Here is a 25,355-nt window from a genome sequence, read left to right on the forward strand (position 1 = left end):
TAGGATTACAGGCGTGAGCCACTGCCCCTGGCCCTGCCTTGCTTTATTATGTTTCTAATCATACAGACATTTTACTTTATATGGTGTGGTATAATTTGTCGATATTTTTCTTAGGGGCTTCCAGGTTTTATGTCATGCTTAGAAAGGTGTTTCATACTCTCACATTATAAAAATATTAATCCACACTTTTAAAAGTAACTTTGTGGTTTTTTTAAACATCTAAATCTTTGATGTATATGTATTTATATAACAGACCAACCTCTTGTGTATAACAACCACAAATGCAGGACAACGTAAAGAAACCAGTACCTGGGCACTGGCGAACAAAGAAAACCAGGCCGACTCTAGAGGAGAATGTACACTGGAAGGAGGAAAGGGCATTGGGCGATTTTACCACTTTTATGGGTCCTGGACTAAGGGCAGGCCACACTCATTGCCAGGTAGTATGGTGAAAACTCAGATAGAAAATCAATGTTTTTACCAGCTTAAAGAACCAGAGGTCACCATTTAAGAAAACCACAGGAACTGGGAAATGAGGACACATATCTTGGAACAGAGATTCACAGAGACAAAACACTCTACATGCTGTGTACAAACTCTGCCCACACCATGTAGATGACTCCTGACCTACAAATGCATTGTTCAGACTATGCAACCCAGCCAAGGTTAAATGACTTTATAGGAGATTTGTGCTGCTGTCCACTGCTGAAATGACAGAGTTGAGAGTTTCTTGCTTTAACAAAACATGAATAAATAAATAAAATAATTTACAAGAATTTAAAGACTTCAGAATCTCTAAATATAAGATTTACAAGTTACAAGTTCCAGTATAAAATCCAAAATTACTAGCCATGTGAAGCAACTGAAAAATATGAAGAATCCTGAAGAGGAAATCAATACAGAACTACCCAGAGGTGATCCAGATACTTAGCAGTGTTTTTATTTTTATTTTTATTTTGAGATGGAGTCTCACTCTGACACCCAAGCTGGAGTGCAGTGGCACAATCTGGCCTCTCTGTAGCCTCCGCTTCCCAAGTTCACGTGATTCTCCTGCCTCAGCCTCTTGAGTAACTGGGATTACAGGCACACACCACATACCCAGCTAATTTTTGTATTTTTGCATTTTCAGTAGAGATGGGTTGCCCTTCCTGAGGAATATCTTTGTGGTAGTCTCTGTATTTCCTGGTGAATCTGACTTGAATGTTGGCCTGCCTTGCTAGGTTGGGGAAGTTCCCCTGGATAATATCCTGAAGAGTATTTTCCAGCTTGGATTCATTCTCTCTGTCACATTCAGGTACACTGATCAAATGTAGATTAGGTCTTTTCATAAAATCCCATATTCTTGGATGCTCTGTTCATTTCTTTTCACTCTTTTTCCTCTAATCTTGCTTCTTGACTTAATTTGATGATTAAGTCTTTAATCCATCTGGAGTTAACTTTAGCATAAGGTGTCAGGAATGGGTCCAGTTTCTGCCTTATGCACATGGCTAGTCAGCTTTCCCAACACCATTTATTAAACAGGGAATCCTTTCCCCATTGTTTGTTTTTGTCCTGTTTGTCAAAGATCAAATGGTTGTAGATGTGTGGCATTACCTCTGAGGACTCTGTTCTGTTCCATTGGTCTACATCTCTGTTTTGGTCCCAGTTCCATGCTGTTTGAATTACTGTAGCCTTGTAGTATAGTTTGAAGAGGAACTTTCTATATCTAACAGAGCCCTCACCAACTTTACCTCACTTACAGTACCAGAACCACAGTATCCCCTTGGCAAACTCCTGTGTTCCTTTAGCAACATGCAGGCCAAGGAAAACTCCATCACCATCTAGCCTGTGTAGTTTAATTACACATAATGATGACAGTTCTTCTGTGACATGGAAAGAAGTTGTATTTTCTGAAGAAAATACATGAGGACCCTAGATGGTGGAGGAGTGAGCAGGGTCTGCAACAGGAAGATCAGGATATGAGCAGATAGAGTTCAGAAACAAGGGACAACCATATGAAGCCCTAAATGCAAGGACTTTGTCTCTCCCTTGTGTGGTAGAAGAGAAAGAATCAGATAAAGTCATTACAACTCTTAGGTTCTTCTATTTTGCAATGATTGAGAATACTTATTTAATTCTTCTATAAAAATAAGTGCTTAAATTGCCATTATAGTTAAATGTTTATTTAATCTGGAAACATGGAGTGGTGCTCCTTAGAAAGGCTGCCAGGCCAAATTAGTGCTGAGAGGGCATGTTGTATCCACAGTGGCCCTCTATGGTCTAATCAGGAGACAGAAAATACACGTGTTATTTGATAGAGAGAACTTAATATAAACAATAGTTATATAGCTTTTAAGGTGTTAACTATGAAATGGTAAAAAGAGAACTCTAACAAATCATGGAAAAAGCAATTCAGAAAACAAGTATCATCCCCAAGCCTGAGAGATCAAAAAGAACAAAGAAAAAAACTTATTAATAGAAACAGAGAAGGGCACTGTAGTCCTGAAACTCCAGCATCTCAGGAGCAGACACCAGGTAGCAGATGCTCGTGTTGGTGGTGGTGGTTGGGTGGCTGGTGGTGGTGGTCATAAGGCAGGTTCTTCAAGGAATGAAAAAAGTGCAACCTGGATTCTGCTGCTGCTACAGGAAAAAAAAAAAAAATGCTACAGGGGTGGAAAAAAAAAAGTACAGGAGGATTAGTTTTTAATAGAACCACAAGAAGACAGGAAGCCATAAAGCAGCAAACCGGAAATAGCAGTCCCTTCTTTCTCTCCAGCGTTGCTGCCCTCCTCTCACGCCCCCTGCTGGAAGACGCTACCACAGAACAGCGTGGGGAAGCAAAAATGAGATTTGGTAGCGTCCTCGCCACACTATCACAAGGAGAGTAGGGTGGAGCTAAGAGACGACATCTGGCAAAAGGATTTACAAGAGGGCAAGAGAAAATATGTCTAAAGGTGTGCCACTGGTGACGGATCTAAAGGAAAACGGTAAATTTTAATGAACACGCCTTCCTTGCCTCCCACACACTTGGCTGATCAGCTGTCTTTCCTGTTGGTACCACCATTTACCGAGGCACTATTGGAGAATAATTCTTGAATCTTTTATTTTCATACCTTGTGTTCAATCAATCAGCAACTTGTGTCAGTTCTGCCACAAGTCACTTCTACACACACAGTCACCAACCCAATTTAAGTGTACCTCATTTTTCACATGGTCTAAAGCAACACCCTTCTAAATGATATTTCTGTCTCTAGTTTCATCTCCTTTTAGTGAATCTCGACCCTAGCAGCACGATAGTATCATCTGAGAAACTTTTTAAACTATCTCATTTCCAAGGACCCTGATTTAATTAGTTTGAACTGAGGTCTAGGGATCAGCACTTTAAAAGCTCCCTAGGAAGTTCTAAAGTGCAGCTAGCTTGACAGCTATTTTTTTAGTCTGTCCTCAATATTAGTGTCAAATTATTTTATTATTATTTTATGGTGTGAAAATCCAGTAACCTTGGTTCATTACCCAGAATTCCTCAATAATTATCCATGTAAACAGACAACGTAGATAAACGACAGGCCTACGGTTCTTCTTGGTCAGTTTTCCACATACCTCTCCACCTCTGTCTGCTTAATTCTCCTCCCAGACACTGTCAGTGAACTGGAAGCATTTAACTTTCCTTTTCCAACAGCACTGAGCTACTTGCAATTTCCTGAACAAAAGATACTGTCACCTATTCATACATATGCATATTTTATTCTCTCCCAGGAAAAGAACCTCTCTCAAACGACAGCAAGCTTGAAACACTTTTAAAAAACACATAATGTACTCTTAATGTTCTTAAAGCAGTATTCAAAACTAAATCCTTTCTGTGGTATCAATTATATGAAAAGAATGTGACTGTATAGAAAAAAGGGTGCAGGAAATTTATTAAAATGTTCATTGTAATTGTCTCTAGGTGGTGGAGTTACAGATTTTGTTTCCTTCTCTATACTTTCCTATAGTTTAGAAATACATGATATATAAAAATACATTTTTTCCACAATGGCATATATTACACCTCTAAATGGAAAGAATACGTAACATTAAGAAAATCATTTACATATTTAAAAAGTCACCACATATACCTCTATATCTTATTCGATTCTTGAATTAACATAGAAGTGTTTGGTTAATAAAATAGGATAGTGGGCCTAGGCAGCAGGGTGGCCTCAGGCCAGGAGATCAGCCCAGGCAAGAGTGAGATCCAGTCTCTACAGAAATTTTTTAAAAAGTCGTCAGGTGCTGTGGCACTTACCTGTAGTAACAGCTGCTTGGGAGGCTAAGGTGTAAAAAAAGACTGGCCAGGAAGTCAAGGCTGCAGTGAGATATGCTCTTTCCAGTGCATTCCAGCCTGGGCGACAGAACGAGATCCTGCCTCTAAAATACAAATAATAGTAATATTAACATTTATTTGCTTAAACAAGTTTTTATTCCTGTCCTACACAGAAATGCATTTTTCCTTCAGCCACCAGATGGCAGTCTCCTCCCATATATTGTCCCATTTACAGCTTGCTGAAGCACATTTTTAGGGATTGTGCATCATTTACATAAATACTTTTGATTTTCAACTAACAAGTTATATTATTTATGTTTACAGCATATTTCAATACACATTAAGAAAATTATGAGATTTAATTATTTAAAATTTAAATCGATTTTCTCATAAACATCTCATGTTTATTGGTATCATCTCAAGTAATTCTATCCCAATCAACTCACCACGCAGAAGGTAGTAAGAATTCCCTTCTCTTTTGAATTTCGTTTTGCTTTTATTCTTGATTTAGCCTTTTGGACTTGCAGATGATGCCCGCAGACATTCTTCAGTTTAACTGGTGGTGTTGAAGGATGAACAGACTGCCATCCTCCTTCCATGTATGCCAGCTGACTCCACAATGGCAGAGACCTAAGAATTGGCATTCATAGTTGGGGGAGGGGGTCAAAGTGAACCAAGCTTCCCAAGCTCAGAGCTGGTAGGAGAAGGGATATTCCTGTGGGGAATGTCCTGGTGGCACATATTCTAAATGATTCTAAAATCTTGCCTGCAATAATGCATTCAGGAATATTAATGAAGATTCCTAAGAGTTTGGAGGATAATGGCTTGTCTAGCAATATATATATTTTAAATGGCCATTTTCCACTATATATAAGGTATTATTGGTATCAAATAAATCTCAAATTCTCTCCAGAGTTTTTTTCCTTTTTTCTATTCCTTTCTTTCCAAAGTCTGATTGCTGGTCAAAAATGATTCTTCTTTGAGTTTCACTTTCGTCAGATGATGACACATCTGCCTGGTATTACATTTCCAATTTGCAATACACAGTACTCAGGGAACTGGTCAAATTTGGTACACTCGGAACTGTTTTTCTGGTGGATCAGCCAAGTCTTTCCTTTTGAACACGTGAGGTGCATTTATAATGTCTAAATTTTAGGACTGAACATTACATTCAAGGGTGATTACTACACATTAGAGAAGACTCTGTAAGCACGTAGTAAGTTTTCATAATTGTCTTCTGATTACAGAATACACGCTCTTTATAAATCTTTTGCAATACACTGAAAGCTCAAGGGAGAAAAGTTGAAATTGTTCGTAATTTCCCAACACAGCAAAAGTGCCTGATAAGTGGCTATGAAATCAATTATAAGGATTTGTGTCTAAAAACATCAATACTTCTGCATTCTTATCATTTTCCATAGTAAAACGTTAATATTTGGAGTTTTTTGCAATTGTGAATGATTTTAAAGTTAGTAACAGAAAGTTCTCTGTGGTTTGGTCTTTAAGCTAGATATCAACCTACACTTTAAAACAATTTTTATTCACGTTTTCTTTTCTCGTGTTTGTTTAGGGTTAAATATTTTTCTTAACTTCTGTTAACACCTCTGGTCATGAACATGCAGCTGTCTGACTGATCGATCTTCCTTGAGATAACGGAAAGTCTGAGTGCTATTCTTGCTATTGCACACATTTCTGTGGGACCTCAGCAAGTTAATTATCTTCTTTGTGTGCTTAATCCTCTTAGAGCACAGCCCTCGTCACTTCTGTATGCTATGCCATTCTATGAGGATGAATGTTTCTCTTTATCCTCTGTATATAGAAATGGAAAAAACAGAGTTAAGTACAAGAACAAGAAGCCCAAGTGTTTGTATCAAGCTAAGAAACGGGCTCAATATCTGCAGAATTCAATGTCTGCTTCAGTCTTTTCGTAGGTTTTAGAGCACAATTTTAATTTAGAAAGGATTGGAAGTTAATATTCAAATGGTTTTCTTTTTAATTATTTTCCTAATCTACTCAAACAAACAAACTTAAAAATAATATCATCTCTGTCATTAATTGCTACTTGGTGTGGGAATAACATGTTTCAAAGTAACAAATAAAACTACAGATTTCTTTTTAGAACATTTCCTATTAATTCGTTATGAGAACATTTGTGGAGCACTGACATTGATGAATAAAATGCCGCATTGACTTGGAGTCTAGTGAACAAGTCAGAGAAATAGACAATTATACTGTACTGAAAAATTATTTATTGAGTGCTACTGTTTCAGGTAATGTTTTGGAGACTGCAGATAGAGCAGTGAACAACACATATCAAAATTTCCACTCCCGTGGAGCTGACATTTTAGAGAAGGCAGACAGACAGTAAATAAACAATCACATAATACCTACGGGGTGGCACGTGGCGATGGAAGCTGCAGAGAAAAATAACAGGCTATAGGAAGAAGGAAGCCAGACCGGAGATTCCCGGGCAGAAGAGCACCATCAGTCTTATCGCTGCTGTTTTGGCCGGTGCAGTGGGTTGCTCAGATTCCAGCGCTGGGAATCAATAAATTGGATGTCCACCCAGAAACCTAATTAGAAAGGCAGTAATTGTAAAGACAATAGATGGATAAATTTATAACAAAGGGAAGAAACCAGCCTAAAAGGCTGAGAATACCCAAAATCAGAATGCCGCTCCCTCTAAAGAGGATCACAGTTCCTCATCAGCAATGGAACAAGGCCTGATGGAGAAGGACTGTGTTCCATTATCTGAAGTATGCTTCAGAAGGTGGATGATAAGAAACTGCTGGGAGTTAAAAGAACTTGTTCTAACCCAATGTAAAGAAACTAAGAACTTTGAAAAAAGGTTTGACTAAATGCTAACAAGAATAGACAATATAGAGAGGAATATACATGAGTTAACGGAGCTGAAAAACACAACACGAGAACTTCGTGAAATATGCACAAGTTTGAATAGCCAAATTGATCAAGCAGAAGAAAGGATATCAGAGGTCAAAGACCTACTTAATGAAATAAAACGAGAAGACAAAAATTGAGAAAAAAGGATAAAAAGGAATGAGCAAAGTCTTCAAGAAATATGGGACTATGTGAAAAGACCTAATCTACGTTTGATAGCTGTACCTGAATGCAACAAAGAGAATGAATCCAAGCTGGAAAATACTCTTCACGATATTATTCAGGAAAACTTTCCCAACCTAGCAAGGCAGGACAATATTCAACTCCAGGTAATACAGAGAACACCACAATGATATTCCTCAAGAAGAGCAACCCCAAGGCACATAATCGTTAGATTCACCAGGGTTGAAATGAAGGAGAAAATACTAAGGGCAGCCAGAGAGAAAGATCAGGTTACCCACAAAGGGAAGCCTATCAGACTCACAGCAGATCTCTCGGCAGAAATCCTACAAGCCAGAAGAGAGTGGGGGCCAATATTCAACATCCTTAAAGAAAAGAACTTGCAGCCAGAATTTCATATCCAGCCAAACTAAGCTTCACAACTGAAGGAAAAATAATTTTTTTATGAACAAGCAAGTACTCAGAGATTTTATTACCACCAGGCTTGCTTTATAAGAGCTTCTGAAAGAAGCATTACACATAGAAAGGAACAACCAGTATTAGCCTTTCCAAAAATATACCAAAAAGTAAACAGCATCAACATAATGAAGAATTTACATCAACAAATGGACAAAACAGCCAGCTAACATCAAATGGCAGTAATCCTAAATTTAAATCGACTAAATCCCTTAATCAAAAGATACAGCCAAACCCAACGGTATGCTACATCCAGACCCACTTCACATGCAAGGATATGCAAAGACTCAAAACAAAGGGATGGAGAAAGATTTACCAACCAAATGGAGAGCAAAAATAAACAAATAAATAAAAAGCAGGAGTTGCAATTCTCGCCTCTGATAAAATAGATTTTAAAGCAATAAAGATATAATTGTAAAAGGATCAATGCAACAATAAGAGCTAACGATCCTAACACCCAGATACATAAGACCCATAAAAAGACTTAGATTCCCTAGACTCCCACACAATAATAGTGGGAGACTTCAACATCAATGTTAGATAGATCAACAAGACAGAAAATTAATAAGGATATCCAGGACTTTAACTCAGATCTGGAACAAGTAAACTGAATAAACATCTACAGAGCTCTCCACTTTAAATACACAAAATATACATTCTTATCAGTATCACATCACACCTACTCATCGCTTTAAATGAAATATTGATCAGCCATTATGAAGCACAATTATTGGCATAAAAGAAGTTTTCAATACCCATTTTTAGAATAAAACAACATTCCTGTTCTTTCTCCCTCTTTTTCTTCCTCTGTCTTCCTCTCCTTCCTTCCTTTTTTTAATTCTTTCTTTCTCTCCTTCTTTAAACAAATAAATAAATAAAAATAAAGTTGGATCTCCACCTCACACCATAAATAAATAAAGACTTTGGCTTTTGCTTAAAAGTGAGATCGTCAGAGGCATCCTCACCAGAGCTACTCCATCTTGAATGGGGGCTTGGTAAAATAAGGCTGAGATCTACTGGGCTGCATTCCCAGGAGGTTAAGGCGTTTTCACTGACAGGATGTGATAGGAGGTCAGCACAAGATGCAGGTCATAATAACCTTGCTGATAAAAACAGGTTGTAGTAAAGAAGCCAGCTGAAACCCACCAAAATCAACATGGCAACGAAGTGACCTCTGGTGGCCATCATTGCTCATTATACACCAATTATAATGCATTGGCACACTAAAAGTCCTACAGTCACTCGCAGCAGCACCATGACAGTTTGCAAATGCTTTGGCAACATCAGGAAGTTACCCTATATGGTCTAAAAAGGGAGAAACCTTCAGTTCTGGGATCTGGGAACTGCCTTCCCCTTTCCTGGAAAACTCATGCATAATCCACCCCTTATTTAGCAGATAATCAAGAAATGACCATAAAGGGCAACCAGCAGCCCTCGGGGCTGCTGTGCCTATGGAGCAGCCATTCTTCCCCTACTTTCTTAATAAATTTCCTTGCACTTTATGGACTCACCCTGAATTCTTTCTCACTCGAGATCCTCTTGGGGTCTGGACTGGGACCCCTTTCTGGTAACAAGATGAGAAGCCAACTAGAGAGTTTTGAACGAAAGAGTGAAGTGATCTGACTTTAACACATGAACCCAAATTAGGAGGATATGAGGGGATGGCAATCTGGACTGGGGTGGTAACAGTGAACGTGTTGAAACGCGGTCGGATTCTAGATATGTTTTGAGAGAAAAGCGGACAGAATATGCTGATGGGTTTGATGTCAGCTGAAAGAGTCGAGTTTTGGTCCAAGGAACATTACTTTTAATGAAAAACTGAGTTGATACTTTTGTATTATGACATAGCCCATGTAATTGCTTTGACACTGAAGTCATAGATTTCTGCCAAAAGGGATTTATTTCCTGTCTAAAGCCTAATATATCCCACACTTCATGTCATTGGTTGAGACTTCCGTAACTGTCAATCAGACGAAGAACAAGAAACCTTTGTTCTGTAGTAATTATCAGGCTTTAATACTATCTCTACGAAGGGCTCCGCCACATTATTATTTTCTTCTTTTTTGAGATAGAGACTCACTCTGTCACCCAGGCTGGAGTTCAGTGGCATGATTTCTGTTCACTGCAACCTACCCATCCCAGGCCCAAGTGATCCTCTTACCTCAGCCTCCTGAGTAGCTGGGATTATAGACATGCACCAACCACGCCCAGCTAATTTTTGTAGTTTTGTAGAGATGGGGTTTCACCATGTTGCCTGGGGTGGTCTTGAACGCCTGGACTCAAGCGATCCTCCCTGCTTGGCCTCCCAAAGTGCTGGGATTAGAGGTGTGAGCCACCATGCCCCACCTCTATCAGATATTTTGGATCCGTTTAAGGTACCAGGCCGTTTCCCAAACCCTAAGACATATTTAAGAATGAGGCAAGTGGAAGGCCATCCCCATGTATTACATGACATAAATGTAATTCAAATGTTTGTTTGCTTCATTCAAATAATGCAATGTCCTTGCCATCTTCTAGTGAGTCAGTCTTTCAGTCTTTCATTATGTAGAGTAAGAGAGAATTGTTGCCTAGGGAATACAGCTTGACAGACCTCCCTATAGGAAAGCCTCGTCTAGCCATCCAGATAGGAATCAGGCCTCACTAACTCGGTTTCACTCAGAGCTCCAGCAGCTGCTTACAGCTTTCCTTCCTCATGCCATGATTGGTTTGGGAATTCATTTGGGTTTAAGTTGGCAGGCGGTGCTCTCTGTGGGCATGAGTAGCTGGGGACAGCAACGGTAAAGGAAGCGAGGCAGGACTGACACTTCATTCACAGTTGTTCCCGAATATCGCCTTCGAAAGCTTCAAAAGTCATCACCAACTTTATCAGTTCTTTAAATAAGGGGCCCTGGGACACATCTGTTCTACTGCCATTGTCGTGCCTGGGTCCTGGGAGGTCTGATTCATTTAAGAAATACGTCCTGGGTATTTATTTATTTATTTATTTTTTTGAGACGGAGTTTCGCTCTTGTTACCCAGGCTGGAGTGCAATGGCACAATCTCGGCTCACCGCAACCTCCGCCTCCTGGGTTCAAGCAATTCTCCTGCCTCAGCCTCCTGAGTAGCTGGGATTACAGGCACGCACCACCATGCCCAGCTAATTTTTTGTATTTTTTAGTAGAGACGGGGTTTCACCATGTTGACCAGGATGGTCTCAATCTCTTGACCTTGTGATCCACCCGCCTCGGCCTCCCAAACGTCCTGAGTATTTAAATTGATACTTACTATCCCAAGGCTGAAGATTCCTTGGTGAGCAGTGGCTCATCCAACATGACACTCACAGTCTCTCAGAAGGGACAAACAACAAACAAGGACATATGTTAATTCAGTAACTTCCAAAAGTGATAAGGACTGAAAAACATACAACAAGCTGATGTGATAGAGTTTCTTTTGTGGGAGGGGAGACGGTAGAGGGGAGAGACGCTTCTTCAGACTGAATTAATTAGTGGAGAAGTGACATTTGACATGAGCCTTGAAAGATGAGAAGGACTCTGTCATTTTAATTAATAAGCATTTATTTAAAGTCTAGTGTGTAAACCTGGGGTTAAGTATTGGGAAGGGAGTACTGTGAGAAAAATATAAGGCGAAGAAAACATGGTCCCTGCCTCCTGAAACCAATCTCCAGTAAGGAAGACAGACACATGTATTAATCACCAAAATTTACAGAAGTGCTATGGGAGAAGTGTAAATAAGGTATTGAAGTAGGACAGAGAGAGAAAGATAGTTCTCTTTAAAGTATCTGAAGATATTTGAGACATAGGCTTGGCAATAAGAATAATGGCTACTGGGCCCTGTCTATCCTCAGCTATTGTGCTAATGGGATTTAAAGGAATTCTCTCACTTAATTCTGACAACCCTAAAAGGCACATAGATGACCTGGGCTCAAAGCCCAGGTCATCTAAATATGGAATTCCTTCTTACGGAGATACTGTAAACCTTAAGATAATCTGCTTATTGGCTGTGTTTTCTGTTTTCAACTCATTCTTTATGGGTTATTTATCAACTAGATAGCTCTTGTCACTGTTTACTTTTTTTTTTTTTTTCTTTTGAGAGAGAGAGAGAGAAAGTCTGGCTCTGTCGCCCAGGCTGGAGTGCAGTGGCATGATCTCAGCTGCAACCTCTGCCTCCTGGGTTCAAGCAATTCTCACGCCTCAGCTCCAGAGTAGCTGGGATTACAGGGACCAGCTACCACACCCGGCTAATTTTTGTATTTTCAGTAGAGATAGGGTTTGGCCATGTTGGCCAGGCTGGTCTCAAACTCCTGACCTCAAGTGATCCCCCTGCCTTGGCCTCCCAAATTGCTAGGATTACAGGCGTGAGCCACTGTGCCCGGCCTGTTTAGTCTTATTCGTAGCATCATTCCCAAAATATATGCACATAATAAAAACATTTAAAACCATGAGGGAAATCTTACAGCGCACCAAAGTTGAGAATGCGTAAGTTGTTTGTTTCTTTTTTGAGACGGAGTCTTGTTCTGTTATTCAGGCTGGAGTACAGTAATACAATCTCGGCTCACTGCAGCCTCTGCCTCCCAGGTTCCAGCATTCTCCTGCCTCAGCTTCCCCTGGCTGGGATTGTAGGCATGCACCACCACACCCAGCTAATTTTCGTATTTTTAGTATAAATGAGGTTTCATCATGTTGGTCAGGTTGGTCTCAAACTCCTGGCCTCAGGTGATCCAGCCTCCTCAGCCTCCCAAAGTACTAGGATTACAGGCGTGAGCCACTGTGCCCGGCAAGTTTTTAGAGTAAAGTATATTACTTGGTTTACTGTTTAAGAGAATTGTATTTTATTTATTTCATCTAAAATAGATATTAGAAAGTACATGCATATGTTTAGATGAAAAGGGAAAGTGGATCGCTTTTCAAATCATCAAAGTTACAAGTCCATAAACCCACAGAGTCCAGGAAGGATCCATAGCCTCGGCAGTGTGCTAGTGGGGAGAACTGGGCTCTTCCTGGAAAGCTAATGTGGGAGTTTTGAACTCGGAAAAACGCTTTCTTGGGAAAACAAGATTACAGTTTGTATAATTTGTATTTGAAAATCAATAACATTGCCCTTATTTTCTTTTGTCTTTTATGAAACAGCAATATTTTTATGACCTGGAAACATAATAATGTTGACATGTTGATTTATTTGTTATTTTCCTAGTAGATGACAGGTGACCCTAAAAGTTACATTCAGCTATATTTTAGGCAGGCATGCTGAGTTAAAGTTAAGACAATATCAAATCTTAAAAACGTGAGACATTAAGTGTTTCTTCTAAGGTCACTGGTTTAACCTTCCTTACGTGCTGTCTTTACAGTCCATCTTTCTTTCTAATCTTTTAAAATTTACGTTTTCAGGGAAGTAAATTGAGGAACACAATTCACATTCTAGTAAATTGGCAACCACTTCTAAAAATTGGCCATCTCAGCAGAAAGAACATAAACTGGATAGATGATCTATTTGACTACCGCACTTGTGTAAGGTTTATTCTTTGAAGCTATGCTGGGGAGTTTTTCTTTGTTTCCTTTACTTCCTTCTTCAAAAGCTGCAGGAAAAGATGATTGCTGACTGGCAAACAGGGGTACAGATTTGACTCTCATTTGGCAGTTAACCTAGATACTGCTATGGGAATTTTATATATAAAATTATATATATATGGCTCTGTATATATATATATAATTTTATATTTATATATATATGTATATATATATATATATAAACATGACTTTGGAAAAGAACTTTCCTTTAAATCCGTGAATGTGGCAACCAGGGAATATCAAGAAATTAAGTATTTCCTATGCAGGTAATATTATTGCAATTCCAATATTCTGACCATGTTAAAAGGTTAAGTAATTTTTAGCCATACTCTAAAACTTCCACCTGAAGCCACTCATGACAGCTACGGGAGAATGGGAATCACCTAAAGTAAAAGAGACATATGGAGAAAAGACCCAGAGAAAAAGCCACCAGGAACCGGGGTTTTGAGGGTTGTATAAAGAAGATGGAGTCAGCAAAGTTGGCGTAAAAGAAACTGTGAAGCCAGAAGAATGAGCAGAGTTTGTGGTACCTGAGAATCCAAGGGAATAAAGGACTTCTTCCCCCCTCCCCTTGGAGATTCTTGTTCTGAGGAGGAGAACATTTTAAGGATGAGGCATCTGTCAGAGCTGAGCATATTTTATTTTGATAAGAAGTGATAATTCAAGACTGGGATGTTGTAGAGACAATATTGTATGTTAGTAGGATGAAGGTAAAATGGATTTTACATGTGAAGGATATTTTAAAAAGTAGCATATATACCTGCTATTTTAAAGTCCACGGGTATACTTGAGAAATATATTTTATGCATCATGGCACAGCAGTGATATGGAGGAGACTATAATTAGACTTAGGAATGTATTATAGTTCAAAGACAATTAAAAATTGTCTAGGTAAGATGGTTGGAGGTGGGGCTCAAGATGTAGGAGTTAGCATGGCAGAGAACAGGATAGGAACAGAAGGATGGATGTGTGCAAGAAATCCATGTAGAGAGATAGCAATGAAGCCATGGGCGCTGGAGTTATCGCCAAGGATCGGTATATTAGCACAAAAGACAAAGATTTGAAAGCCTGTGGAAGATTACCTAATGAAAGATCTTTGAAGACACGGTAGATTTCTGTTTGAGTAGCTAAAAGAGTCATGAAAACCTTGAAAGAATTGAAACCTGAACTATTACAAAGAGATAGTCCATGATATCCAAAAGTAGCCTGAATTAGTGATGCATTTTTCTAGAAACAATTAATTTTAGCATTTCAATATCAAATACGTTTCTCTTATATTACTAGAATTTAGTAGTTTTATAGCTAGTGAACCATCAAGTTTGAGTAGTACCAGGCCAAAGAGTTGTTCTTTTTCATAGCATAGCTTTGTATGATCCAAACATTCCACATAATAGTTCATCCCTTTATTTTAATTGTGCATATGTAAGTTTTACAACCTTTCTATCTAGCCTTAGTCCTATTTTTCCATTCACTTTAACTGTGAAAAAATCAGAGAATATTAATTTTTCTAAGTCTGAAGTTTTCCCATGTGTTCAATTCCTTTTTCTAGATGTCAGAACTAATCTTTTTGTCCTTAAGTTTAGCTCAGAACTGGGCTCTGATCCCATGACTTGTCTGGCCAAGGAAACCCCAAATCATTGGCTAAGTTTCGAAGATCAGCAGATGTTTCTGCTAACATAGTTTGTTAGTCTCCCGAGTCAAAAGGCATCCAATGCAGGCAGAATTAACAACGTACTAGATTTCTAAACCAAAGACTGACGCCAAAGAGAAAATAAACCACTCCCAAGAATGTGAAGAGACAAAAGTTCTCAGAGTGAAGACTTCTCCATACACTATTTTCTTTCCAGTTAAGTTCTAACGTCTGAGATACCCTATCACACCTCTGGCAACCTAAGCGTCAGTTCTCACCTGACACCGGCTTTTAGCATGCTCACACCAATACACCTGAAAGCCATAATTGCTTGAATGATTCAGATGATAGCCTAATTATTGTATTGATGAAGCCATTTTGGTTTGATTGACTTGAAGTCATACATCTTTAGCGTAAGTTTGCTTTCGAAGCAAGGGTGTAAGGAAACCTTAGCTTATTTGCTGCCTACCAACAAAAAACCTTCAGTGTTTGCAAAACTCACTGTACTACGCTACAGTGGGTGGTCAGCTTAATTGTGGGTTTTTTTTGTTGTTTTTCATATTTATCTTATTTATGAAATACATATATTATCAGAATATATCTTTTAGTGTTAAAAACAATTATGTGGCACAAAGGTTTTAAGAACTAGCTGAAGAAGCTGAAGAACAACATGAATGCGACCACATATTTCTGAGTGGGTGGAAAATGAAAGATAGATTTTGTTACCTAGGGTTTTCAATCGTCTCAAAGTTCACTCTTATCTGTGACTCCAGCTCAGTGTTTCATAACTCTGGGATTTTTATTGGACATTAAATATAACCACCCCCTAGAATTTCTTATAATTATTTTTACCTTTTCCATCTAAAATAATCTTTTAAAATATAAAGTGCAGAACATCCTCACTTAAAGGTATAAACTACAAAACATAATTTTACAATTTACGATTAAGTTTAATTTAAAATTGCTTTAATGATTTAAGCTTTATATTGAACATTAATTCTAGTTGCACAAAATGGTACATGGAATATAGATCACCTCTTTGCAAACAACTGATGTTAATCTGGGCACTCTCAGAAGCAGATGTCAAGACAGCATTGAATGGTCAGAATCATCTGCCGTATTTGACTGCTGATGTGCAATGGCTGTTAATAGAAAAGCAGGGAGGGAGTGAGAGAAGTCTGGGAGACAGATGAGACCGTTAGACCAGGATGCAGATCTGACCCCAAGCGAAGGAGAGAAGAAAAGACTGGACAGAGGAAGATGAGTGGCAGCTGTGTGCACTGCAGCACAACTGAGTTCTGGAGCTGACGTTGGCTAACAAAGGAATTCTTTGTCTTCTTAGGAACGGATCTACCTTTCTGTCTCCACAAAAACCAGTCATCAGCAAGAAGCTGCCTGTGGGGTGCACATTCTCAGGTCAAAAGGTAAAGTGGGTTTGAAGTTCAATCCCTGGGCCCTCAGTTAATGTACTTTCCCAGTGCTAGGGATGTGTTGGGCACAGTCTCATGGCTACCACAGCCACCAAGTCAGCATCTCCATGCTTGACCTCCCTTTTGATTTCTGCTTCTAAGCTGTGAACCACCTACTGGAGAGCTCAGTCTGAATGATCTTTTGATCCCTCAAATTCAGTAATTCTGTGCATTCCAAAAATGGCCATATTAGTTCAGTCCTAACTCATACCACTGTTATCTCAAATACCAAGGGAAATTTTTTTACCTCTTCTCTCTTTTTTTTTCTTCCAGATCCAAATTACTAATGAATTCCTTTGATTCAATCTTTGCCCCCTCTCTTCCTTCTGCCCCTTCTATGGGTTTTCAATGCACCTGCTCTAGTTTAGACTCTCGTTACCTTTATGGCACTTTATCTGCACCTGTTGGCCTCTCTGCAGGTGTTCCCACCTGCCAGCTCTCTCCTCTCTAATTCACTTAAATTACTGTTGCCAGATGAATCTTTCTTAAAGGGCAGCATGATTGTATTATTTCTGTTCTACAAAAAAAAGTCAAAGAAACCTTCGATGGCTCCCAATTTCTTACAAAATACACTTCTGTAACCATAGCTTGTCAATCAAGGGCTTTCACGACCTGGCTCCAGTCAAGCTTTTTAATTTTACCTCCTAAAATGTCTTTTGTACACACTGATTTTAGTCTTCTGCGTTACAGCAAGAACACAGTTATGCTGTGAACTTTCCTACCTTTGAGACACTTCCTCAAAGATCTGCCTTTATCTTCTCAGTCGCTTCTGTCTGTTACTTCCAGACCATCAACCACAGTCCAGCTCAAACGTTACTTTGAGATCTTTCACCAAATCCCCTAACCAGAAATACTCTATGAACCGACATTTGCTGGCATATAAGCTATACCTCAGTTTATAATGAAATTCGTGTACGGGAGTGGGGATGACTGCATATTACCAAGCAAGTACTGAAATGAGTTTTGTGAGGGAATGTGTACTATTCGGACGATGTAAATACTGAATACTGTAATCTAGCAGGAAGGCATACATTCTGAATATGCAAAACTTTTAACCTTTAACCTTGAAAAATGGAAATTACAAATTTCAAAAGAAATGTTTCATTGTCATTGAACACTGATACATAGCAGGAAGCTACCCAGCACATACACCGGTAATGAGGTCACATAATACAGTAAAGCAAATGCCTCTGCAGTATTTCAGGGAGTAGTTTAGCGGCCACAATATGAAGTAAACGTGGTTGAATTACGGTACAGATAGCCAACGTACACAGAGAAAAAGAATTTCATTAGGAACCGGAACAAAATATAAAGCAAAGGCAAACAAATTTTAATATCATGTTTATGCATGAAGCAAGCATTTGTTGAATATTAGTACCTGGCATAAAACCACAAAGGTCTAAATAAATACATTAGCTTGTATATGATGTTACAGCAATGCCTTTGTTGAATTTAGCTATGTTTTTTAGTTATACATTTAAATATAGAAGGTTTGAGGAATAACTTCAGCACCACATTGGATCAGCTTTGCGGTCTGTAGGGTTTTCTTTTTCATTCATTTGTTTGTTTTTTTAAGACATAGTCTCCCTCTGTCACCCAGACTGGAGTGCAGAGGCGTGATCTCGGCTCACTGCAACCTCCGACCCCCAGGTTCAAGTGATTCTCTGACCTCAGCCTCTTGAGTAATTGGAGGCACCCACCACCACGTCTGGCTAATGTTTTGCATATTTAGGAGAGATGGGTTTCACCATTTTGGCCAGGCTGGTCTCAAACTCCTAACCTCAGAGGATCCACCCACCTGCCTTCCAAAGTGCTGGGATTACGGGCGTAAGCCATTGTGCAAGGCCTAAAAGTTTTTTTGTTCTTTTTTTTTTTTTTTTAACTAGAAAACATTCTTGTTTGAATGAATATTGAACTGTTTCTCCATTCAAAAGCAAACATACTTGCTAAAAAATTAAATATTCGTTATGATAAGCTCACAGCCAACATAAAACAGCTCACTGCCTTAAAAAAATGTATCTTGTAGGCTGGGCGCGGTGGCTCACGCCTGTAATCCCAGCACTTTGGGAGGCTGAGGCGGGTGGATCACGAGGTCAAGAGATCCAGACCCTCCTGGTCAACATGGTGAAACCCCGTCTCTACTAAAAATACAAAAATTAGCTGGGCATGGTGGCGTGCGCCTGTAGTCCCAGCTACTCGGGAGGCTGAGGCAGGAGAATTGCTTGAACCCAGGAGGTGGAATTTGCGGTGAGCCGAGATCGTGCCATTGCACTCCAGTCTGGGTAACAAGAGCGAAATTCCATCTCGAAAAAAAAAATGTGTCTTGTAAAGGATACAGTTATCTCCATAAGGCCATAAGTAAAGGTTTTGCATAAGTAAAAGTTCTGGGACATCCTATCCTACCCCATCTCTTAACATCACAAACTTGAAAAAGTATCTTTTTTTCATTATTCAAATGTGTTTCTAATGAAAAAGAAACCTTTCATTTACAAGTTACCTTTCTGTAATGCCCCCAAACCAATCAGAACCCTAGTGAAATCAGCCTCTAGTATGCTGAATCTTTCTTCACTCTTAAAGAGCAAGTTTAAATGCATCTGTTTCATTCATAGTACTTGGAATCCTGAAATGGTCAAGATCGTTTATAAATTTTAAAAACTGGCCAGGCGTGGTGGCTCACGCCTATAATCACAGCACTTTGGGAGGCCGAGGCGGGTGGATCACGAGGTCAAGAGATCGAGACCATCCTGGTCAACATGGTGAAACCCCCTCTCTACCAAAAATACAAAAAATTAGCTGGGCATGGTGGCGCATGCCTGTAATCCCAGCTACTCAGGAGGCTGAGGCAGGAGAATTGCCTGAACCCAGGAGGCGGAGGTTGCGGTGAGCCGAGATCGCGCCATTGCACTCCAGCCTGCGTAACGAGAGGGAAACTCTGCCTCAAACAAAATAAAAAATAAAAAAATAAATTTAAAAAACCAACGAACTAAAATGGCCAATGAACATGTATGTGAGTTAGAATCATTTATTTTTACGAATCATTTATTTTTACGAATCATATGGAACCATCTCTGGCATCGTACAAACAGGTGTCAACTAGTAGCAGTACGATGCATAACTTTGTTTTTTATTTTGTTTTTTAACAGATAGTGTCTCACTTTGTCACCCAGGCAGGAGTGCAGCGGTACCTTCTTAGCTCACTGCAGCCTCAAATTCCTGGGCTCAAGCAATCCACCCACCGTCTCCTGAGTAAGAGGGACTGCAGACCTGAATCACCACACTTACCTAATTGAATAAATTATTTTTGTAGATGTGGAGTCTTGCTAGGTTGCCCAGGCTGGTCTTGAACTCCTGGCCTCAAGACATTCTCCCATTTTGGCCTCCCAAAGTGCTGGGATTACAGTTATAGGTCATTGCACTCAGTTCAAAACTTCTCTTAAAACAGAAAGTGAGAAGCTTTAAGCTATAGGAGAATTTCTAAATTTCAGACAACACACACTTACATTGGAATGTATCCCAAAACCTTGCAACCAGTGCTCGAATTATCTATGATACATAAACCAGAATTTAAACATTTGAATTCTCAACACAGAAATCATCTTATATACATGACAAACAGATGTACAGCTGCCAAGTCTGTGAGTCAGTCATGAGACAATTTGTTGAACCCTTTCCCATGATCTCAGAATCCTTGGCCTTTAGTGAGTAAAAGACTGGGAAGCTGGAGAAATAGCAACATTGTCAAATAGTTTAAAAGATGAGATATTACGTTTCTGCCTTTTAAGAACCGGGATAGAAACCTGAATTCTTTTTATGCCGATTCTAAGACATGCAGAAAAGGTTAGTGACTCGTTTTCTTTGTTTTGATCCCCGGATTTTCAGAGGGATCCAGGAAATGGTTTGCCAGTGCTGCGTTTCAACAGATGACTGCAGAGCCTGTTTTGCTTCACTTGTTCTGGATGGCGCACACGTTTTCTTGCAAATGTTATCTGATCACTTTGACAATGATGGAAGGAGAAGTTCTGTATTTTTTTTTTTAGATGCAGTTTCGCTCTTGTTACCCAGGCTGGAGTGCAATGGCGCGATCTTGGCTCACGGCAACCTCCGCCTTCTGGGTTCAAGCAATTCTCCTGCCTCAGCCTCCTGAGTAGCTGGGATTACAGGCACGCGCCACTGTGCCCAGCTAATTTTTTGTATTTTTAGTAGAGACGGGGTTTCACCGTGTTGACCAGGATGGTCTCGATCTCTTGACCTCGTGATCCACCCACCTGGGCCTCCCAAAGTGCTGGGATTACAGGCACGCGCCACTGCGCCTGGCCCGAAATTCTGTATTTCAGAAGTCCTGTGGGAAAAAGTCCTACAAATCTTTAGTGTCTTCTTCATTCCAGACATTGTACTGAATATTTTCACTTCTATTTAATTGAAATGGACTCAACTTATATCACTAATGAGAAGTACATGTTTTCTACTGCTGTGTAACAAATTAAGCAAATTACTATGAATTTAGCAACTTAGACACCACCACCCATTTATTAGCACACTGTTCTGTAAGTCAAAACCCGAGCACAGTGTGACTAGATTCTCTGTTGAGGGTCTCACATAGCTAAAATCAAAATGTCTCATGGACCTCAGATTTTCCAAGCAAAATCTAGTTCCTATGTTATAGAGATGAGGCCCGAGTTTCTTTGCTGGCTGTTAGCCAGGGACAGTTCTCAGCCCACAAAGGCTTTCCACATTCTTTGCCACAAGACCTCCTTAATCTTAGAGCCCCCAATGGAGAATCGCCTATATATTGAATCCTCCTCGCAGTCAGATCTCTCCAGGAAGGTCCCAGTCCCTTTCAAAGGCTCACCTGATTAGCTGAGGCCAGCAGAGGACAGTCTCCCTATCTTAAGGTCAACTCATTTGAGAATTTAATTGCATCTACAAAGTTCCTTCATGGTAGCACCTAAATTAGTGTTTAATGGGGCTGGGCGTGGTGGCTCATACCTATAATCCCAGCACTTTGGGAGGCTGAGGCAGGTGGATCACAAGGTCAAGAGATCAAGACCATCCTGGTCAACAAGGTGAAATCCCGTCTCTACTAAAAATACAAAAATTAGCTGGGCACGGTGGTGCATGCCTGTAGTCCCAGCTACTTGGGAGGCTGAGGCAGGAGAATTGCTTGAACCCAGAAGGCGGAGGTTGCGGTGAGCTGAGATCGTGCCATTGCACTCCAGTCTGGGTAACAACAGCGAAACTCCATCTAAAAAAAAAAAAAAAATTCGTGTTTAATGGAATAACTGAAAGAAGAGGTGTGTATGCTGGGGAGGGGAATCGGGAACTCTCTCAGAATTTTGACTATCACAGTCTCATGGGTCTGCAGTCAGTTTTGATGAGGCTGTGTTCTCAGATGGAGGCTTCTCTGGGGGAGAATGTGTTTCCAAGCTCATTCGGGTCATGTGCAAAATTTATATTCTTGTGTTACGTGACTGAGGACCTTGGCTTTCTGTTGGCTGTTGGCTAGAAGACACTTTCCAGTCCCAGAGATTGCCTGCTGCTCCTTCTCTCCCATGTAATGCTCTCCATAGGCAGTTCACAACATAGTTGTTTGCTCCAATTTTTAAAGAGATGGCATCTAGACACATTTTCTAGGCTGGTTTCCAACTTCTGGACTCAGGCAATTCCCTTGCCTCGGCCTCCTGAGTCACTGGGACTATGGGATTAGAGGCACTAGCTTCTGTGCCGGGTTAGTTGTTTGCTTCTTGAAGGCCATCAAGAGAGTCTCTTTCTCCAGTCTACTAAGACTGGATCTTCTATGATACAACCTAATCACAAGCGTGATGATTGCGTATTACACATGTAATATATACATATGTCTGTACATGCTTGTGTATATATTATTTATACATCTATATACACATTATATGTGTGTATATATGTATGTGTGTATATTATATTAATGTAATATAATAAATATATACATATATGTATATATGTATGTGTGTGTATATGGGTATCTAGATACAGTTTGTAGTGGTGAGAGAAGAGAAACATCTGGGGAACTTACACAACCTATAGGTTGGAGGGAAGCTAACTCAAATTTACCGAATTGAGAGGTTTCATCATGTTAGCCAGGCTGGTCTTGAACTCCTGATCTCAGATGATCCACCTGCTTCGGCCTCCCAAATTGCTGGGATTACAGGTATGAGCCACCACACCCAGCCTTCTACATTTCTTTAAAGAAGAGTCAAGCATGTTTTCTAGCATGTTTGTAGTTTTTTTTTATATTTAATTGTTAATATATCTGAAATTTAGTTGTTAAAAAAAGGTAAGAATCATCAAATTGCTGTTACTTATTCCAATACAATGTACTGAATAATCTTTGTCTTTCTCCCTGAATCAAAATGCAACATATAGCAAATTGAACAAATAAATAAACAAAATTTACTGAATTGAGTAGCACCAATTCTGTGCTTAGCTGTACACCAAGCTCTATACAGAAACAAAAATGAGATAAGCTTCATTTCCTATTCTGGGGCTTACAGTGTTGCTAGGGAGACAAGTCTCATACATATTAACAGATATAATCTAACATGGCATTGGACTGCATCAAAATTAGTTAAATGACTACAAGGATATAAGTGACATGGGAAGTCCAAAGAGGGAGGACAGGTTGGGGAAAGCTTGCTAGAGAGGCTTCAGATAAGTTTGGATTAGATAGGATATGGAGATGTAGGAAACAATGAAAGAAGCTGGGCGTGGTGGCTCATGCCTATAATCCCAACACTTTGGGAGGCTGAGGCAGAAGGATTGCTTGAGTCCAGGAGTTCGAGACCAGCCTGGGCAACATGGAAAAACCCTGTCTTTACAAAAATTAGCTAGGCATGGTAGTGCACACCTATTGTCCCAGCTACTGGGCAGGCTGAGGTGGAGGATCACTTGAGCCTGAGAGGCAGAGGTTGCAGTGAGCCAGGATCATGCCACTGCACTCTAGCATGGCTGACAGACTGAGGTTCTGTCTCAAAAAAAAAAGGAACAGAAGAAGGAAGAAAAAAACATTCAAATATGGGAAATATTTTTAACACAAATTTGTTTTTAGGAGTAGCGCAATCTTTCACAAGACAGCGAGGAGGGCAAAATAAATGACCCGTATTAGGGAGAGAGTTGTAGGGCGTTGACTTGACTCATTCCTTATGAGGCTATCACTGCTGCCGTTTTGTCCAGTAGATTTGAGGATAATAGAGATTAAAATATCCACGTGAAACATGAAAAACAAAATGCCAGCATCTGGAGTGTGGTCGGTGTTACAGTGCAGGTGTTAACGCAGGATCCAGTGTTCTAGTTTGTTTTAAACAGCAAAAAAAAATTGGATCACAAGGTCAAGAGATCGAGACCATCCTGGTCAACATGGTGAAACCCCGTCTCTACTAGAAATACAAAAAATTAGCTGGGCATGGTGGCACGTGCCTGTAATCCCAGCTACTCGGGAGGCTGAGGCAGGAGAATTGCCTGAACCCAGGAGGCGGAGGTTGTGGTGAGCCGAGATCGCGCCATTGCACTCCAGCCTGGGTAACGAGAGCGAAACTCCGTCTCAAAAACAAACAAATAAATAAATAAAAATCCTACCAAGAATTAAAAAATCTGTTTTACCTTAAAAAATCGCAGCTAGCCTGACATGTAATTGCAAATGAGTATTAGAGACAATAAAAAGGATATTAATTTCCCATTTAATTACCAGATATCGAAAAGTATTAAATGCTTCCTCTTATCTTACAATTATATATGCTCAAAAAGTACTTTTTGGTCTACACTTTCTTTTGAGTCCCACAATAAGTCTATGAGTAGAAAGCGTGGTTTATACATAGCTACATTCTACTGTAATAACATGTCTGAAAACTTATGTTTCACTCTATGTAATGGGACAATGTATCTTAACTGGTTATTTACAAATTGCATTACGTCATACAAGGCAATATTATCAGTTGAGAACGCTGGTAACTGAAAGTCATAATTCAGTCATATATGACCTTATCATTTCTCAGAGTCGCTCATGAACCAGTTTTCTATGATGAACTATTGGACTGAGTTGAAAGAAATTCTCAGAAGCTGAAATCTACTTCTCTCAGCTATAAATTCTTTGGCCAGTAAATACAAGCTCATCTTATGTGCATAAAGTAAGACACTACACTTTTATTCAACTATTTTAGTACATCTTGAATGTGGTTTCTTTCTAACTGAAAAAAGAATTGTGCTCGTAAATTCTCCCTGAACTCCTCAAAGCCATAGTGAACACTGCCTACAGAGAATCTATTCTGTAGATACCCTGGGATCATATTGATTGTGACATTAAATAAATGGATTTGATCTTCTCTTTTAAACACTCAAGGCTATAAGTAATGCAATCTCAAGGTAACAGAGGAAAAATAGGCATAGGGAGAGGAAATCTAGGCTTATATCTCATCACACCGGAAAATAGCCCAATTGTCATCTGAAACCTCTATCTATTCTCATGTCAGCTAGGAGAGTGGGATGGGGCCTCTCAGAGTCACTTTAAATCTAGCTGGATGTCTTAAACTCAAGGGCTTCCTGATTTTTTCGTGAAGGTTGTACATTACTCAAGGGCACATGGCTGGTGGGCAAGTAGGTTTAAATTCAGCTCACACTTGTCTTGCCAGTGTATATGCCTGCTTGAGCCTGTATCTGTTTGAATAAAGGAGAATCTTTTCCTCATTCACGTAAAGGCTCTGTATGGACTGGTTCTGTCCCTACTAAGGACCACCCTGCTGGCTCCCAAAGCAAATGCATTAGCTCTGCCTGGAGGATCTTGACCAACTGTGACAAATGTCTTCACTCTGCCTACTCTAGCTAAAACAGTCTTTTTTTCTCTGTGTGAAGAC

At 39.7% G+C, this 25,355-nt stretch overlaps 1 protein-coding gene across 1 annotated transcript in view; it reads left to right on the forward strand.

Annotated features, from left to right (window-relative positions):
• Positions 1–2,732: 2,732 nt before the first annotated feature.
• Positions 2,733–25,355, forward strand: part of EPS8 (EGFR pathway substrate 8, signaling adaptor) — a 246,782-nt gene continuing 224,159 nt past the window's right edge. The window contains exons 1-2 of the mRNA XM_035255264.3: positions 2,733–2,966; positions 16,353–16,434. The gene's annotated coding sequence lies outside the window, so the exon portion shown is untranslated. The remainder of the gene's footprint in view (positions 2,967–16,352; positions 16,435–25,355) is intronic.

The sequence above is a fragment of the Callithrix jacchus genome, chromosome 9 (genome assembly GCF_049354715.1).
Source record: "Callithrix jacchus isolate 240 chromosome 9, calJac240_pri, whole genome shotgun sequence".
Classification (NCBI taxonomy): domain Eukaryota; kingdom Metazoa; phylum Chordata; class Mammalia; order Primates; family Cebidae; genus Callithrix; species Callithrix jacchus.